General features: G+C 37.1%; 1 long non-coding RNA gene across 1 annotated transcript in view; it reads left to right on the forward strand.

The window, feature by feature from the left end:
* LOC146403475 (uncharacterized) overlaps positions 1–19,350 on the forward strand; it is a 56,396-nt gene that overhangs the window by 20,909 nt on the left and 16,137 nt on the right. Inside the window, exons 3-4 of the long non-coding RNA XR_014804081.1 lie at positions 5,193–5,295; positions 18,881–18,946. This is a non-coding gene — a long non-coding RNA (uncharacterized LOC146403475). The remainder of the gene's footprint in view (positions 1–5,192; positions 5,296–18,880; positions 18,947–19,350) is intronic.

Consider the following 19,350-nt stretch of genomic DNA (forward strand, 5'->3'; position numbering starts at 1 on the left):
GAGTTTGGCTGGGATGTTAGCCAAAAGAGATTTGCTGTAGTTTCATGAGATAAAATTATGACATGAATCATCATCTCTCTAGCTTACTCAAGTAAAGATATTTTTCAGATGATATTTTAAAGATGCAGTTCATAATTTGATGGATACAGGTTTCTGCAATTTGATTCTTTAATTTCAAATGGTATGGTGGAAAGGGCATACATTATCTAAAGTTCCGTGTTTGGATTTTTCAGATGAGAACTAAATGAAGGAATGCAAGGACAATTTTTAAAAAGGAGGAAGAGGTTCTATTTAAAAAGAGGCTTGACATTTTCTGGGCTAAACCATTATTTAGAGAACTTTTATAAAAATACAGATATATTTCTGAGCAAGGATTTTAAAGACCAATTATCATAGTTTTTGACAGTATAAGACAAATGCAGAATGTTGGAAGAGCTCATACTGAGATCATCATCTAATACTGCAGCCATAAAATATTTAAGTCCAACCTTAGAATTTCTGACATTACTATGGAGATGAAAATGTGAGTTTTAAAAGACTAGTCCAGAAAGATGTATTTTTTTTCATTTACAATGGAATTTTGGCTGGCTAAGCTTTCATAATAAGTCAGTTTAATATTTAACCTCTGGATATTAGCATCTGGCATTCTACTGAAGTTGACTGTAGTGTCCTTAAGAGTTATTTTTTTAAAAGGTATTAGAAAAAGAGAATAGTAAGACAAAACCCAATCTAACTTATAAAATTTAAGTAAGATGTGTTATTTAGACTGACTCTACATAAACTTAAGCATCACCTAGTATTATAGCGATGAAACATGTAGATTACTTAACTTCTTTGTGACTTGGTTTCTTCATTTGTAAAATGGTCATTACTCCTTCATTCTTGGGAAGATTACATAGAAAATACATTTAAAGTACTTAGAATCGTTCTTAGCATAGAGTAAGCATTCAGCATAGGATATATGTTATCATTAGCAATAGTTGCATGTGGGAAATGATGGCTTAATATGTGGTAATATGAGAATATGTAAAGGACAGGTTGTTTTAGAATTTACCTGCCTAAAATTTGGAGAAAATATTTTATCAATCAATAAAAAATAAAATTGCTAATCAATAAAAAATAAAAATTTACTAAAAATACCCAATGCACAATTAATATTTAGTAATCATTCAGTAATACATTATAATTACCACACCCTTTAGTAAAAGAAACAAAAATATATGTAATATGTCATTACAAAATACATAAAGTAGTACTTATTATCACTATGCATTTTATTTTAAGAAAATTTTCCCCTGAATTCAGATGGTTTCTAGAAAACCTTCCATTGTTTTTTAGATTATTAGTATATTAAAACCCCTTTATAAACAAAATCTCATTAATTTATAACTTTGTTTGGAGCTATGGTCAAATGTTTCCCTGAAAAACACATATTATAATGTTAGGCTAAAAAAACGGCATTAATTTTTCTTACTAACCCCAGGATTTCTGTATATTTGTGTTCAGCTCATTGAGCAAGTAATTTCCAGCATACTATTGCAGTATAATTGGCATAATTGTTTTTCCAGATTTGTACAAATTCTGAGTCAACTTTATAGAATAACTTCATAAAGTTTGGCCTTAAAAAAAAATCACTCTTTTAATATTCTGCACATTTTTTTCTCTCCCTGAATTCTAATTGTATTATTAAACATTCAGCTCAATTTTCCATCACTTCTTTATAGTCTAAAATGGATACTTTCAGAGTTCCTATTGTGGCTCAGCGGGTTAAGAACCCAACTAATATCTATGAGGGTGTGGGCTTGATCCCTGGCTTTGATCAGTGGGTTAAGGATCAGGTGTTGGTGTGAGCTGCGGTGTAGGTTGCAGACACAAGTCAAATCTGGCATTGGTGTGGCTGTGGCGTCGGCTGGCATCTACAGCTCCAATTGGACTCCTAGCTCAGGAACTTCCATATGCAGCAGATGTGCCCCCCCCCCCCAAAAAAAGATGCTTTTCTGTCCAGAGAGAGAAGAATAAAAGAATGGCAGGAAAAAGAATAGAAAAAAATGGAGTCTCCAAAACTCTGAAGGATAGTAAGAAAGAGATGGGGAAAGGATAGCATGAAAAAGGTGAAAGAGGAGCACTGAGTTAAATCTAGTGCTGATCCTCATCTGTTCCTGTGTCTAACTGAAAAGTTTGGAATTGTCTTTGGGGCTACAGTTATTGAAAGACTTAAATGGGATGAATGTCCAAGACAACTTGTTTGCATGGATATTAGCAGACAAGTCGATGCTTGCTGAGAGCTCAGCTAGAACTTCTGAGCAGTGTTGACACATTCTCCATGTGGCTTGATTTTTCCAGCATGATGGCTGGATTCCCAAAGGGAGTATCTTGAGTGTGAAATGTACCCAGAACAAGTGTTTCAGGTGAAGCTGCCAAACTTCCTATGAACTAAGTTTGGAAATCCCAGAACATCACTTCCAATGCATTCTACTGCCAAGCAAGTCCTAAAATCAGCTCAGATTCAGAGGGAGGAATTGCATTTCAAGATTCAATAGGAAGTGTAACAAAAAATTTGGACTATCCTTAATCAACCGTAGATTTGGAAAAAAATCTAGAAATAAAAATCATTATGAATGAAATTAAGAATGCAGTGTGCAGGCCTCACAGAAGTTTTGACAAAGTGTAAGAAATAATTAGCAATTCGGATGGTAAAACTGGAAGAGAATATTCAGAGTGTAAAATCTCAAAGATAAAGATATTTTTTAAAAAGACAATGGAAGTAAAATAATGGAATAAGTTTTTCAAAGATCTGAAAGGAAATAGTCACCAATGTAAAATTCTGTACCCAGGGCAAATAATCTTCAGAAATGTCTCACGCAAATAAAAACTAAGATGATCCATCATCAGTAGACTCATATTAAAGGAAATACCAATGGGTGTTCTCTAGGCAAAAAATGAAAATGGTCCTAAGTAGAAGTTCCCAGATGCCAGAAGGAATGAAGAACACAAAAATGGTAAAATGTATGGGTAAATCTGAATAAACAGAGACTCTATCAAATAATAACTAGGATTTGGGGGCAGGGTTCAAAATATATAGAAACTGAAATATGATCACACTAGCATATAAACCAATGGAGAAGGTTAAACAGAGTTAAAGTACTTTGGGGAAAAAGTAAAATATTTACTATCATTAGAATTCAGCAAGTCAGGAGTTCTCATTGTGGCTCAGTGGTAATGAATCCGACTAGTATGCATGAGGATGTGGGATCAATCCCTGGCCTCTCTCATGGGTTAAGGATCCGGTGTTGCCATGAGCTGTGGTGTACGGTCACAGATGCGGCTCAGATCTGGCTTTGCTGTGGCTGTGGTATGTGCTGGCAGCTGCAGCTCAATTCAACCCCTAGCCTGGGAACCTCCATATACCTCAGGTATGGCCCTAAAAAAGACACACACAAGTCATGAATATATTTTTGAGTCCAGATATAGATTCTTATATTTATTATAAATCAGGTTTCAACAAAGGTGCTGAGACAATTCAGTGAAGGAAAGGATAATTTTTTTCAACAAAGTGCTGGAGCAATTAGATATCCACATGCACAATGATGGATTTAGATCCTTGCTTCATAGCACACACAAAAATAAACTCAAAATAGATCGTTGATATAAATGTAAGAACTAGTGGTATGAAAATCCTAGAAGAAAACATAGGGATAAATTGTCATAGTCTTGGGTTAGGCAAAGTTTTCTTAGCTATAAAGAGCATTTCTTAGATTACTTGTGTATTACTTATTACACAAGTAATAAAAGGAAAAGATTGATATATTGGACTTCATAAAAATTAAAAACTTTTGTCCTTCAGAAGACATAATAACAAAATGAAAAAACAAGCCACAGATTGAAAAATATTTGTAAATCATTTATATGTTAAGGGACTTCTATCCATAATATGTAAAGAACACTTACAACTCAAGAGAATAGAGGGGAAAGATTTGGATAGACATTTCATCGAAGAAAGATATATGAATGGCCAATAGGTACATTGAAAAGATGCTCAATATCATTAGTTATTAGTTAAATGCAAATTAAAATTATAATAACACATCACACCCACAAGAACAATCATAATTAAAAAGACAATAACAAATGTTGCTGAGGATACAGAGAAGCTGGAACCCTCATACATTGCTAGCAGGACTGTAAATGTTATAGTCAATTTGGAAAATATTTTGGCAATTTTTTTTTTTTTTGTCTTTTTGTCTTTTTGCCTTTTCTAGGGCCGCTCCCATGGCATATGGATATTCCCAGGCTAGGGGCTGAATTGGAGCTATAGCCGACGGCCTACACCATAGCCACAGCGACGCCAAATCCAAGCCACGTCTGCAACCTACACCACAGCTCACGGCAACGCCGGATCTTTAGCCCACTGAGCAAGGTCAGGGATGGAACCTGAAACCTCATGGCTCCTAGTCGGATTCATTAACCACTGCGCCACGACGGGAACTCCGGCAATTTCTTAAAATGTTAAATTTACCACATAACGCAAGCATTTCTTTCCTTTGGTATTTATCCCTTCAAAGAGAAAATATATGTCCATACAAAGACTTGTACACAAATGGTCATAGAAGCATTATTCATAATAGCTAAAAAAGCGGAAATAATTCAAATATCTATCAACTGGCTAATGGGTGAACAAAATATAGTGCAGACATAAGATATATTACCATTTGGCTATAAAAAGAAGTGTAGCAATGTTATCCTAAGCGAAAGAAGCCAGACACAAAAGACCACATTTTGTATCATCCGATTTATATGAAATTTTAGAAAAGGCAAAACTATAGAGAGAAAAAGATCAGTGTTTGCCTAAGACTAAGAGATGGGAAAGGCAGTAACTGCAAATCTGCTGTAAGATTTCTTTTGTGGGCAATATAAATGTCCTAAAACTGAACTGTGGGATGGTTTCACAACTCTGTAAAATTACTAAAAAATAACTTAAATGCACACTTAAAATGAGTTAATTTTATGGTAATTACTTTTATAGTAATTATTAGGTAATTTACCTCAATAAGGCTGTTAAAAATTTGTATGTAAAATGACGTTTTATAATCAGAATTCCCTCTAAAACAGGAGCAAAATAATGCATATTTTCTAAACTACTAGAGGAGGGGAAATAGAATATTAGAAATATTTAACTGGGAGTTCTCTTGCAGTTCAGCAGGTTAAGGATCTGGCATTGTCACTGATTTGGCTCGGGTTGCTGCTGTGATGTGGGTTCAATCCCTGACCTGACCCAGGAACTTCCACATGCAGCAGGTAGGGCCAAAAGAAAAAAAAGGCTTAACCAAAAAAAAAAAAAGGGGGGAGGGGACAAAGAGGAACATAAAAACAAGTGGACATATATCAAACACATTGTGAGATGGTGTCTTTAAACTCAGATGTACAAGTAATAACATTAACGTATAAATGGACTGTGTGCTTTTTTCATCGTTTTGTTTTTAATTTAATTGGCATATAGTTGACTTACAATGTTGTGTTAGTTTCAGGTGTACAATAAAGTGAATCGGTTACTCATTTACATACATCCATTTCTTTTCAGATTCTTTTCCCATATAGGTCACTACAGAGTATTGAGTGTATTTCTCTGTTCTATACAGCAGGTGCTTGATACTTTAATTTCTCCCTCTTCTCCTTTGGTAACCATAAGCTTGGTTTGTGTGTGTGTGTGTGTGTGTGTGTGTGTGTGTGTGTTGTTTTGTTTTGTTTTGTTTGCTTTTTAGGGCTGCACCTGCAGCATGTGGAAGTTCCCAGGCTAGGGGTCAAATTGGAGCTGCAACTGCTGGCCTGAACTTCAGCCATGGCAATGCCAGATCTGAGCTGCATCTGTGGCTAACTGCAGCTCATGGCAACCCTGGATCCTTAACCCACTGGGCAGGGCCAGGGATCAAACCCACGTGTTCATGGATACTAGTTGTGCTTGTTACTGCTGAACAACAACAGGAACTCCCTAAAATTTGGTTTGGAAATCTTTGAGTCTGTTGTTTTGCCATTAATTTCTTTTGTATCATTTTTCTATTAGATTCCAGATATTAGTGGTCTCATATGGTATGTCTTTATCTGATTTACATCACTTAGTATGAGAATTTCTAGGTCCATTCATGTTGCTGAATATGGCACTATTTCCTTCTTTTTATGGCTGAGTAATATTCCATTGTATATATGTGCCACATTTTCCTCATCCATTCCTCTGTTGATGGACATTTAGATTGCTTCCATGTCTTGGCTATTGTACACAGGGCTGCAGTGAACATTGGGTTGCATGTATCTTTTTGAATTACGGTTTTCTCTGAATAGATGACCAGGAATGGGATTGCTGGATCATATGGTAGTTCTACATTTAGTTTCTGAAGGAAACTTCACATTGTTCTCCATAGTGGTTGCATCAATTTACATTCCCAACACTGTGGGAGGGTACCTTTTCCTCCACACCCTCTCCAGCAGTTATTGTTTGTAGACTTTTTTTTGTTGTTGTTGTCTTTTTGCCTTTTCTGGGGCCTCTCCTGTGGCATATGGAGGTTCCCAGGCTAGGGGTCTAATCAGAGCTGTAGCCACCAGCCTACGCCACAGCCACAGCAACGCGGGATCCAAGCCACGTCTGCAACCTACACCACAGCTCATGGCAATGCCGAATCCTTAACCCACTGAGCAAGGCCAGGGATGGAACCCACAACCTCATGGTTCCTAGTCAGATTCATTAACCACTGAGCCACAAAGGGAACTCCTGTTTGTAGACTTTTTGATGATGGCCATTCTGTCTGGTATGAGGTGATATCTCATTATAGTTTCGATTTGCATTTCTCTAATAATTAGGAATGTTGAGCATCTTTTCACATACTTTTTGGCCATCTGTCTGTCTTCTTTGGAGAATTGTCTATTTAGATCTTCCGCCCATTTTTTGATTGGGTTATTTGCTTTTTGATATAAAGCTGCATGAGTTGTTTGTATATTTTGGAGATTAATCCCTTGTTGATTGCTTAATTTGCAAATATTTTCTCCCATTCTGTGGGTTGTCTTTTCAGGTTTTAATTTTTTTTAAATTTTTTATGTTTTCCTTTTCCGTGCAAAACTTTTAAGTTTAATTAGGTCCCATTTGTTTATTTTTGGTTTTACTTTTATTACTCTAGGAGGTGGATCAAAAAAGATATTGCTGCGATTTATGTCTGTGTGCCATTTTTTGACTTATTGTCCCAGCTCCAAATTCACCCTTTTTTCTGTTCTGGGAAAATCGTTCTGGGCCTTTTAAATATTTTCTCCTTTGCCAGGTGGCACAGAGGCTTTGTCAGTAGAGGGCGCTGGAGGAATATTACAGAAAGAAATGGTTTTTACTTCCTGGTTCTACTGTGCTCACTCTTCAGGCTCCTGCAGCCCGCACAGCTTTCCAGCCTCTACGTTCTGTGGTGCGTGCTTCCCCAGCCTCAGGCACGTGTCTATTCTCCACCACAATGTGCCTGTGAGCATGGTGGCTGGCAACATCCAGGGGTCAGCCCCTTTCCATTTCTTGGGTGGTGTTATGAGATGCCTCCCCATGAACAGCTTTCCCCAGCATCCTGGAATGAGGATTTCTGGTGAGTTCCAGAAGGCAGACTTCCAGAAAGTTCCACCCATGTGGCTCCACAGAGACCTCTCTGCTATCCAGTGGAGCCCTGGCTCTGATCTCTCAGCCTTAAGTTGGTGGGTGGGAGGTGTACTTTTTCTTGAATACTATCTCAGCCCTAGAGCAGTGTCTCTTCCTTATATCTACTGTATTTATTAGAATTCTCTGCTTTTTACTAACTAATCCTTTTATTACCCCAAGCCCTACTATAGTTGGTAATTCTTTATATTACATTTTCTCTTCAAATGACCATTGTTTGTCTCTTCCGAGTGAACCTAGACAGATACATGGATTAAACTTTCCAAGTAAAAGACAGAAAAGTTAAGACTCATTAAAAAGAAAAAAAAAAACAAAAACCAAATGTATTTTGCTAAAGTGTAAGAATAAGGAAAGATTGAAAGTAAAAACATGGAAAAAATATATACTATGAAATAACAGGCCAAAGGAAAGCAGATATAGATATTAAGGCAAAAATAATTAGCAGAGATAAAAAGAGCCCTTTGTAATGATAAAAAACTTAATTCAGAAAAAAGTGTAAAAATATTCTAAATTCCTGTGGTGACTTGTAATAGCCCTTGTCCCCACCAAAGCAAATATGGAAACAACTACAAGAATAAATAAATCAATAATTATAGTGAGAGATTTTAATAGAAAGTCAAAAGATCATGTCCTAGCCTTGAACAAAAATAATTAACCCAATTTTATTTCATGCAGCAACTGCAGAATATATGGACTTTTTAATTTTGTTTTTTTCTTTTCCTATATTTTTCAAAGATAAAAAGAACACTAGTAAAAATTGACCATTGTTGTACGATAGAGTCTAAATATATTTCAAATGATTGAAATTATATATAGCATGCTTTCTGATCAAAATGAAGTTAAGGTTGAATTTTATCATAAAAGTAGAAAATATTGGAGTTTCTGTTGTGGCTCAGTGGAAACGAATCTGACTAGGAACCATGAGGATTCAGGTTTGATCCCTGGCCTTGCTCAGTTGGTTCAGGATCTTGCGCTGCAGTGAGCTGTGGTGTAGGTCACAGATGCAACTCTGATCTGGCGTTACTGTGGCTGTAGTGTAGGCTGGCAGCTACAGCTCTGATTCAGCCCCTAGCCTGGGAACATCCATATGCTGAGGGTGCGGCCCTAAAAAGCAAAACAAACAAACAAACAAACAAAACAACAACAAAAAACTAGAAAATATTCATACGTTGAAGACATTTATAAATATATTACCAAGTAACTCATGTATCAAAGGAGAAATCACAATGGAAATTCCATAGTATTTTGAGTTGAATGATAATAAAAATACAGCTTATTAAAACTTGTGTGATGCAGCTAAATAGTACTTAGAGGTTAATTACTGGGCTAAAGATGTGTATATTAGGAAATTAAAAAGACTGAATATCAATGATCTAAACATTCATTTTAGAAAGTTAGAAAAAGTACAACAAAATAAACTCCAAAAGGTCAAAGTAGTAAATAGTGAAGAGTAGAAATTAATAAAATAACTAACATACAGTGGAAAGCTAAATCAACAAAACTAAAATTGATAAACCTCTAATAAGATGTACATAATAAAAGAGAAAGCACAAGTAACTGTTTGTTCTAAGCTATTTAGAAAGTTAATAGAAGCTGATTGTGAACAACTTTACTCCAATACTTTTGAACTTTTAGGAAAAAAGAGGTCAAATTCCTAGAAAATGCAGTTTAATGTGATACAAGAAAACTAGAAAATCAAAATAGTCTTGTAGCCATTAAACAAATTGAGTCTATAATTAATTTCCACAAAGAAAACCTGCAAGCCCAGATGGTTCCCCTATATATTCTCATGCAACATTTAAGAACTAAATGGCAATTTAAAAAAAATCTCTGCTATAGGATGAGGCCAACATAATCTTGATATCAAAACTCAACAAGGATATAATGAGAAATGAACCTGTAAGAATTTCATGAGAAATAAAACCTCCTCAGAATGTAGGTAAAGAAATTCTGAAGAAAATATTCTCAAATACAATTTATTAACATAATCATAGTAGTTCGCTTGGGCTGCCATAGCAAAATACCACAGACTATATGGCGTGATACAACAGAAATTTATTATCTCATGGTTTTGGAGGCTAGAAAGTCTAAGATCAAGGTTCTGGCTGGGTTGGGTTCCTGGTGAAGCTCTCTTCCTGGCTTGTAGATGGCCACTTTGTCCTCAGAGATCTTTCCTCCGAATGCCCATGAATTGAGAGCAGGAGCTGTCTGATGTCTTTTCCTTATAAGGACAATAATTCTATGGGATCAGGACCCCACCCTTATGACCTCATTTAACCTCAGTTGTCATCTTAGAGGCCACATCCCCACTACACAAAGTGTTAGGAGTTGAATATATGAATTTCGAGGGGACTTAAATATTCAGTCCATAGCATACATTATAACTAAATGGGATTTATTCAAGGAATGTGATGTAACATGCATTATCAGAATAAAAGAACAATGATAAGATCCTTTTAATAGCTGCAGAAAAATAACATTTGATAAAGTTCAATATCTATTTGCTGATAAAATTTAACATTTCTTACAAGGAATAGAAAGAGAATTTTTGTAATCTACCAAAAAGTGATAGTATGCATCCTATTTTAATGGTGAAATTGTGACAGCTTTCCTTTTGATGTCAGGAATAGGACAAGGATGTCTGCTATGACCACGTCAATTCAGTGTTGTAATGAAGGCCCTAGCCAGGGCAATAATGCAAGAGGAAGAAAAAATAAAATATGTGAGGATAGAAAGTGTGCTGGCTATTAAGCTGTTGTGTCTAAGCTTGAAACTTACTACGTGATCTGGTTCTGGGACTCTGCAAACCACAGTTCTTTGTTAGCTGTATAAGCTCTGCCTATAGGAACCCTTAAAGGGCTCCATGAGTGGAATTGCAGGGTCATATATTCATTCTGCATGTGCTTCTGAGTCTTCTTATATACCTGGTAAAAAAATTTTCACATATAGAAAATTGCAAATTAGAAGAAACCTTTGAATTCTTATTTTCAGTATTATTAGAGATAAAGAGAATTAGATGCAATTTTTAAAAAAAGATCCTTGTCACTTCCTTTCAGAATTACACAAATACACAGCACTGCAACCTCCTGAAACATGTTTTGTTTTACAGTTATTTACACTTGTTGGAAATACTCTGTTCAATCTGTTAAGCCACTGAGGGTTAGAGCAGTGAGCAGTTAGTCCAGGCTTACACCACGGTGCGAGCTCATCTCTCTGTTTATGAATTGTTTCCTTGCACATGGCTTGAACCCTAAACCTCAGCTTCTGTCTGTGAAGTTAATACTTTGCTTCTGATTTCATCTTTTCTCCATGTATGAACTTTGAATGTAGACTTTTTCCTATAATTCTGACCTGAATACAAAATTATGATCATGCTACTCCAGTATACACTGACCAGTTTTCTGCCTGTGTATCTTGAATTATTTGCATTATGAACAGCATTTAGTGTAGTATTTTCCCTTTCCTTCCTCAGGGAATAAGAGGTTGAGTTATGAACCAAAGTGATAAGGCTATTTTGTTTTATTTAACTAATTGCTTCTATTTGAGGTGGTATCATACTGTGTTAAATGTGAGTAAAATAACTAAGGAGATGGTGATCAAGGTGTGGTAGGAGACTATTTAGTTCCTAGGAAAGTAGACCGATCATGTAGAAAAACGGAAATGATAGTTTTAGCCATATTATGTCAAATTAATGAGTCAAGATGAAACATAATGGATTTTCTAGGCTATATAAAGCCTCATTAATATAATAACGGTGTTCCTACTCCCACTCTGTAACTTTGCCTGATTTAACAATAGAAAGGCTATTTAAATTTTACTATTAGAAAGTTCTATGTTAATTCTAACAGTAATGCTCATTTAGAACCTTTTCGTGTTTCCAGAAATCAACGTGGTGTTAGTAGGTAATAACTATCCTCTGACAGCTTCTTTAAAATACTGCCATCATTTTACAATGACTTTATTCAAGATCATTTATTACAGAATTTCCTATTTATTCTTTCCAGTTTAAAAAAAAAAAAGTGAAGTCTCCATAGGATCCATTTTGATAAGTGCATCCAGAGCCAAACAATAAAAGACTCCATGATATCCGAATAACACTTTTTACTTAGACAATTTAAGAAGTTCATTCTTGAACATTCTTCTGTTTTTTACCTTGAGCATTTAAGAATTAATATTGGCCTGTTTGGGATAAAAAAGAAGCCAAAGGGCTGGAGTGTAGCCTTAGCAATTTTGTTCACCCTTTTCTCTTTGAGTCAAATTCAGTAATTTAAAAAAAAAAAAAAAAAAAAAGACTAGAGTTCCCACCTTGGCAGAGTGGGTTGAGAATCTGACTGGATGAGTTTCTGCTGTGGTGCAAGGGTATCTGCAGTGTCTTGGGAGCTCTGGGAGGCAAGTTCAATTCCTGGTGCAATGGGTAAAGAGTCTGGCGTTGCCGCAATTGTGGCTTACATCACAACTGAGGTTGGGATCTGATCCCTGGCCAAGAGGCGCCCCAAAATGAGAAAAACAAAACCAAAAAACCCCCACTGTGCTGGCCAGGGGATCAAACCCAGTTCCCAGCACTCCCAAGATGCCACTGATCCCCTTGCACCACAGGGGAAAGTCTTGCCAAAAATGAGAGGGGAAAAAAATCCAACTGCAGGGATTGCTGCACAGGTGGGGATTCAATCCTAGGTTTGGTGCAGTGGGTTAAAATGATCCAGTGTTTCAGGAGCTTCAGCTGGCATTCAGTCCCTGGCCTGGGAACTTCCACGGTTGCAGCCATTAAGAAAAAAAAAAAAAAAAAAAAAGGCTGGCATAGGCAATTTTATTTATTTCTTCACATGTTTGGTGATTTTTTTCTTTTGGTCATTTGCTGACATCGTGGATGATACATTGGAGACTCTTCCTCTGAAGAGTGTTGAGTTTCGTTCTAGCAGGCTGTTATATTACTGGGGAATCATCCTGATCTTTTAGAGTTGGTTTCTTGGTTATAGATTTCTTTAGAATGAATCTGTTTGGATTTTGTCCTAGGGCCTATTCTTCTCTAGGAACTTGGTCTTTATTCATAAGGCCTGACCCTTCTTGAGTTCAAGGTGTTCACTAAATTTCTATAACTTTTACGGTGTGAGGTGTCTAAATTTGTAGGTATCCAATTGTCACAGCAATATGTGTGGAAAAAGCTCTCCTTTCCCTGTTAGATTGCCATGGGATCTTTGTCAGAAATCAGTTGACCATGAGTTGTAAAGATTTATTTCCAGACTCAAATTGTGTTCCGTTTTTTCCATATGCTTATCTTTATGCTAGTACTACACTGTCTTAATTACTGCTATTTTGTATTAAGTATTGAAATCAGGTAGTATAAGTCTTCTGATTTGGTCTTCTTTTCAAGATTGTTTGGCTATTCTAGATTCTTTACATTTCTACATACATTTTAGGATAAGTGTGACAATTTCATAAAAATAAGCTTGCTGGCATTTTATAGGGATTGCACTGAATTTCTACATTAATTTAGGAAGCACTGCCATCTTAATAATATTGAATCTTCTGATCTATGAACATGCAACATCTTCCTATTTATTTAAATCTTTTAAAATTTCTCTCAGCAATATTTTATTTTATTTCAGTGACCAAAGTCTTATATTTTGTTAAATTTATTCCTAAGCATTTTGCTCTGATTATATTGTGAATAATTTTCTTCTTTTCATTTTCATATTGTTTGTTTCTAGAGGAATGCAGTTGATTGTTGTACATTGATCTTGAATTATGTGATTTTTTTTTTGAATTTATTTTTTAGTTCTAATAAGTTTTTGGTAATTTTTTTAGGATTTTCTACATAGAGGATTATATTGTCTACAAATAAAGCCAATTTAATTTCTTTCTTTCCAATCCGGAGACTTTTAATTTTTTTTTTTCTTGCCAAATTGCACTGGCTGGAATATCTAGTACAATACAGGCAAGGTAAAAGCAGTGATCTTTGCCTTATTCTCAATATTACAGGGAAAGCCTTCAGCATTTCTTCATTAAGTATGATACTAGCTGCAGGTTTTTGTAGATGGCCTTTATCAGGCTGAGAAAATTACCTTCTATTCCAGGTTCCTATTTATCATAAATGGGTGTCGGGTATTGTTAAACATTTTTATGAGAGTATTAAGATGATGTGGAGTTCCCACTATCGCACAGTAGGGTAAGAATGCAACTGTAACAGCTTGGGTGGTTGTGGAGGCATGGGTTCAATCCCTAGCGAGATGCAGTGGATTAAAGGATCCGGTGTTGCTGTAGCTGTAGTGTAGGTTACAGCTGCAGCTCAGATTCAGTCTCTGGCCTGGGAACTTCCATATACTGCAGGTGTGGCCACAAAAAAAAAGATGTTATGTTTTTGCTCTATTAAAATGTATTATATTAATTGATTTTGGTATGTTAAACTAACCTGGCACACTGAAATATTTGGTCATGGTATATAATCTTTTTTACTTGTTATTGGACTTGACTTACTAGTATTTTATTGAGGTTTTTTGTGCCTATATTCTTTTTTTTTTTTTTTTGTCTTTTTTTGCTATTTCTTGGGCCGCTCCCGCAGCTTGTGCCTATATTCTTTTTTGTGTGTGTCTCTTTGCCATTTCTTGGGCTGCTCCCACGGCATATGGAGGTTCCCAGGCTAGGGGTCTAATTGAAGCTGTAGCCACCGGCCTACGCCAGAGCCACAGCAACTCAGGATCCAAGCCGCGTCTGCAACCTACACCACAGCTCATGGCAACGTCAGATCGTTAACCCACTGAGCAAGGGCAGGGACCGAACCCGCAACCTCATGGTTCCTAGTCGGATTCGTTAACCACTGAGCCACGATGGGAACTCCCTGTGCCTATATTCTTAAGTGATGCTACTTTGTAGTTTTCTTTTTTAATAATGTTGTTGTCTGGCTTTGATATTAGAGTAATACTGACCTCATAGAATGAGTTTAGAAGTGTTCCCTTCTCCTCCATTTTTCTGAGAGGATTTGTAAAAGATTGCTATTATTTCTTTGTTAAATATTTCAAAGGATGTACCAGTAAAGCAATCTGAGCCTTGGGTTTTCTTTGTTGGAAGGTTTTAAAACACTGCTTTGGTTTTTCCACTTGTTGTAGGCTCTCCTAAAGATACTCGTGTCCTAATCCCCTGAGCCTGTGAATGTATTGTTTTATATGGCAAAATAAACTTTGCAAATGTCTCTTAAATTAAGGACTTTGCGATGGAGACAATAGCCTGGATTATCTAGTTGGGTCCCATGTAATGATGAGCGTTCTTAAAAGTCAAAGAGAAAAGGAGAAGAGTCAGAACAATGTGATATGCAAAGCACACCTGCCATTGCTTGCTTTGAAGATAGAAGGTGAGCATGAGCCAAGGAGTGCAGGTGCCCCCTAGAAACTGGAAAATTCAAGGGAACAGATTGTCCCCTAGAGCCTCCAGAAGGGAATGTAATCCTGCTGTCACTTGGATTCTAGCCCAGTGAGACTAATAACCTTTCCTCAGGGAGCTGAACTTCCAATATACAGAAATATGAGATAATAAATCTGTGGGATTTTAAGCCACTAAATTTGAGGTAATTTATTACAGCAGCAGTAGAAACATGAATATTTAGACTATTCATCTTTTTAATTTCTTCTTGAGTTAGTTTTTAAAACTTGTATCTTTCCAGGAATTTGTCCATTTCATCTAATATGTCCAATTTGTTGGTGTACAGTTGTTCATAGTATTCCCTAACAATCCTTTCAGTCTCTTTAAGGTTAGTAGAGACGTTCTCTCTTCCATTCCTGATTTTGGTAATTTGTACGTTTTTTCTCATTCTCCCTCTCTCTTTCCATCTCTATTTATCTTTCTATTTCTGCCTTGGTCTGTATATCTAAAGGCTTCTCAGTGTTGCTGATCTTTTCAAGTGCTTTGCTTCATTGATTCTATTTCATTGACTTTCACTTTGACCTTTATTAGTTCTTTTCCTCTGCTTGCTTTGGGTTTGGTTTGCTCTTATTTTTATGGTTCTTAAGATGGAAGCATAGGTTGTTTATTTGATACCTTTCATCTTTTCTAAAATAGGCATTTAAACCTATTCTGTGGTCATAGGATTTAGTCCCTTACATTGTTACTTTAAGTACTTCAAGTTACTTTACTTACATTGTAACTTTAAGTTTCCTACATTGTTACTTTAAGTAACTTACATTGTGACTTTAAGGATTTAGTCTCTTACATTGTTACTTTAAGTAACTTTAAGTAAATCAAACAGATTTCCAAAGAACCTTTCCCCTTCTTCCATATGTTTTGCAGTCTGTGGAAATTGTTTATTACAGGAAATGGCTTTTTCATTGTTGTTGTTTGGTTTTGCATCTCTGTTTTCATTGTGCATCCTGCTCAGCTGCCTCAGTATTCTGTCTTTGACAGTGATGAGGGAAGAGCTTAAAATACTTTTGACAAGATAAGTAACTTCCACATTGATTCCCAACTGAAAATAAATACCACATCACATAGGAACATCCTTAGTCTGTGTGGTTTGGGAGGAACTGACTACTTCTCACCTTCAGGAATGGAGACTGTGACACAGGCCTGGTCCATCAAGACTTTTCTTGGGACTTTCGCTGGAACCACCAGGGAAGAAGAGTTCTTATTATTAGGGTTCCTCACTTTAGAGATAAATGGTGGTCATCTCTGTCTCACGAGGAAAAGTTTTTTGGAAAACAAAGGTAGTACAGAGGAGAGGTGATAAGAGACAAAGAAAAACAGATTTCTAATTGTACTTTAACCCCTTCCTCTATTTCTTTCTTTCTTTCTTTTTTTTTTTTTTTTTTTTGCTACTTCTTGGGCCGCTCCTGCGGCATATGGAGGTTCCCAGGCTAGGGGTTGAATCGGAGCTGTAGCCACCGGCCTATGCCAGAGCTACAGCAACTCGGGATCTGAGCTGCGTCTGCAGTCTACACCACAGCTCACAGCAATGCCAGATCGTTAACCCACTGAGCAAGGCCAGGGACCGAACCCGCAACCTCACGGTTCCTAGTCGGATTCGTTAACCACTGTGCCACAATGGGAACTCCCCTTCCTCTATTTCTGAAGCTGAATGTCTCAGTTATGTGATCCACTAATTCTTCATCTCACCTTTTAAGCGATACCTTCACTCATAAATAATTGGATGTAAATTACTGCTCTACGGAGTTCCCGTCGTGGCGCAGTGGTTAACGAATCCGACTAGGAACCATGAGGTTGCGGGTTCGGTCCCTGCCCTTGCTCAGTGGGTTAACGATCTGACGTTGCCGTGAGCTGTGGTGTAGGTTGCAGACGTGGCTCGGATCCCGCGTTGCTGTGGCTCTGGCGTACGTAGGCCAGTGGCTACAGCTCCGATTCGACCTCTAGCCTGGGAACCTCCATATGCCGTGGGAGCGGCCCAAGAAATAGCAAAAAGACAAATAAATAAATAAATAAATAAATAAATAAATAAATAAATTTCTGCTCTAGCTCTGGTATATCCTGTGTAAAGCTTTCAAGTACTTTGATAGTCAACATTTTACTATTTACACATATTAATGCCTAAATATTTTATGATCACTGTTGTGTTCCACATATATACACACTTAAGGAGTATAAAACAAAGAAATTAACATTTAATATGTCCTATTATATGTGGCCATCTGTTTTTGTTTTTTTTTGTGTTAGTCTGAAAATTATAACCAGCAGTTCCTAGTCAAAAAACCTCCCCCACCCCAAACTAATGAGCAAGCAAATGGTTGCAAAGGGAAAGAAAACATAATTTATATCCAGCAAAATGGGCATTCTCTGATTGGCAAATGCTTTCATATTAGAAATCACCCAGGGAGTTCCCGTCGTGGCTCAGTGGTAAGGAACCTGACTAGTATCCATAAGGATGCAGCTTTGATCCCTGGACTTGCTCAGTGGGTAAGGATCCGATTGGACCCCTAGCCTGGGAACTTCCATATGCTGAGAATGTGGCCCTAAAAAGAAAAAAAAATCATCCGGGAGTTCACTTGTGGTGCAGTGGGTTAAGGATCTAATGATGCTGCAGCAGCGTGGGTCACTGCTGTGGCATGAGTTCAATCCCTGGCCTGGGAACTTCCACATGTTTTGGGCGAATTCCTCCCCCAAAACTACATTCCTTAGGAAAATAAAAAGAAAAAAGAAAACACTCAGTTTATTATAGGTCCACAGTCCTTTTCTCTGAAACCCACGGAACCAGATAGATTTTTAAAGCCGAAATTCCTTAGTGCCACTAGGCTCCCCCCTTTTTTTGGGGGGGGTGATTCTGGTCATTTAGATCTCTGCTGTATTTGAGGCGTTACTCAAACTTTTTTTTTTTTTTTTGTCTTTTTTTGCTATTTCTTTGGGCCGCTCCCTCGGCATATGGAGGTTCCCAGGCTAGGGGTCGAATTGGAGCCGCAGCCGCCGGCCTACACCAGAGCCACAGCAACGCGGGTTCGTTAACCCACTGAGCAAGGGCAGGGATCGAACCCGCAACCTCATGGTTCCTAGTCGGATTCGTTAACCACTGCGCCACGACGGGAACTCCCTTTCTTTCTTTCTTTCTTTTTTTTTTTTTTTTGTCTTCCTCAAACATTTTTTGATGCTGGTTTGTCTTCATATTTGAATGTGAAATGCTTAAATGCTGATCAGAAGTGTATATCACCACCACCACCCCCACCACCTTGAGGGACTACATTGTTGAATTGACTTTTTTAGGGCCCAACTTTCCAGTATCTTTTCTCCTGGGAAGGACCCCACCCCACCCCGTCTCTTGTCTGAAGTTAAATGAATCTATCTGAGTGTGTTCTAGACATCAGCAGGGGAAGGAGGCTGTATCTATCATGGTTCAGCATGATGGAGAGGTGGCAGGGAGGATCTTGGTAGTCTAACTGCTCTTTACACAACAATTTTAACCAGCTATGTTTGTACATTGTGTGGTAAAAATATACATAAAATTTACCATTTTAACCATTTAAAGGATGCAATTTGGTGGCATTAAGTACATTCACATTGTGTAACTATCACCATCTATGTCTAAAACATTTTCATCATCCCCAACCAAAACTCTGCACCCATTAAGCATAACACTCCCTGCCCCCTTCCTCTCAGGCCCTAGTAACCTCAGTTCTACTTTCTGTATAATTTAACTCTTCTAGGTACCTCACATAAGTAGAATTATACAATATTTGTCCTTTGGTGGTGTTCATACATTTTATTTTTCAAATAACCCAGATTCAGTAAATGGACCAAGGCCATCTGCTGTAAGTGGAAAGTGCAAACATGGCCACAGGAACCCAGGTATGTTTCTCAAGACACTGTAGTTAACTACTATGCCATTGCTACCCCAGCAGTCAGCTTTTCCCATCCATGTGCATATATATATATATATATCCAGGAACAGCAGGTATTTTGCACGGGCCATTAAATCCAGAATGTTTTTCCATTAGGACCTCTCTGAAACATTTTTTTTCTCCGCACCATTTTGATGCTTCCTAATCATTATTTTGTTTGTATCATGCTTTATCTTTTGTTGATATTTGTGCTTTAAATTTTTTTAAATAACAATATATGCCTTTGTATATAAATACCTGTAGTTCTCACTAGAAGCCTAGGATAAAATAGAATACTATTTCTGGTTCAAACAACCACAACATCCTTAATAGTTGATACTTGCTAAAATTGCCCTTCAGTAATTAGCCAAT

Source organism: Sus scrofa, chromosome 5 (genome assembly GCF_054392235.1).
Source record: "Sus scrofa isolate SSC_HxYL_T2T_F1_AM1 chromosome 5, Sscrofa_HxYL_maternal_Yorkshire_Landrace_v2.0, whole genome shotgun sequence".
NCBI classification, from domain to species: Eukaryota; Metazoa; Chordata; class Mammalia; order Artiodactyla; family Suidae; genus Sus; species Sus scrofa.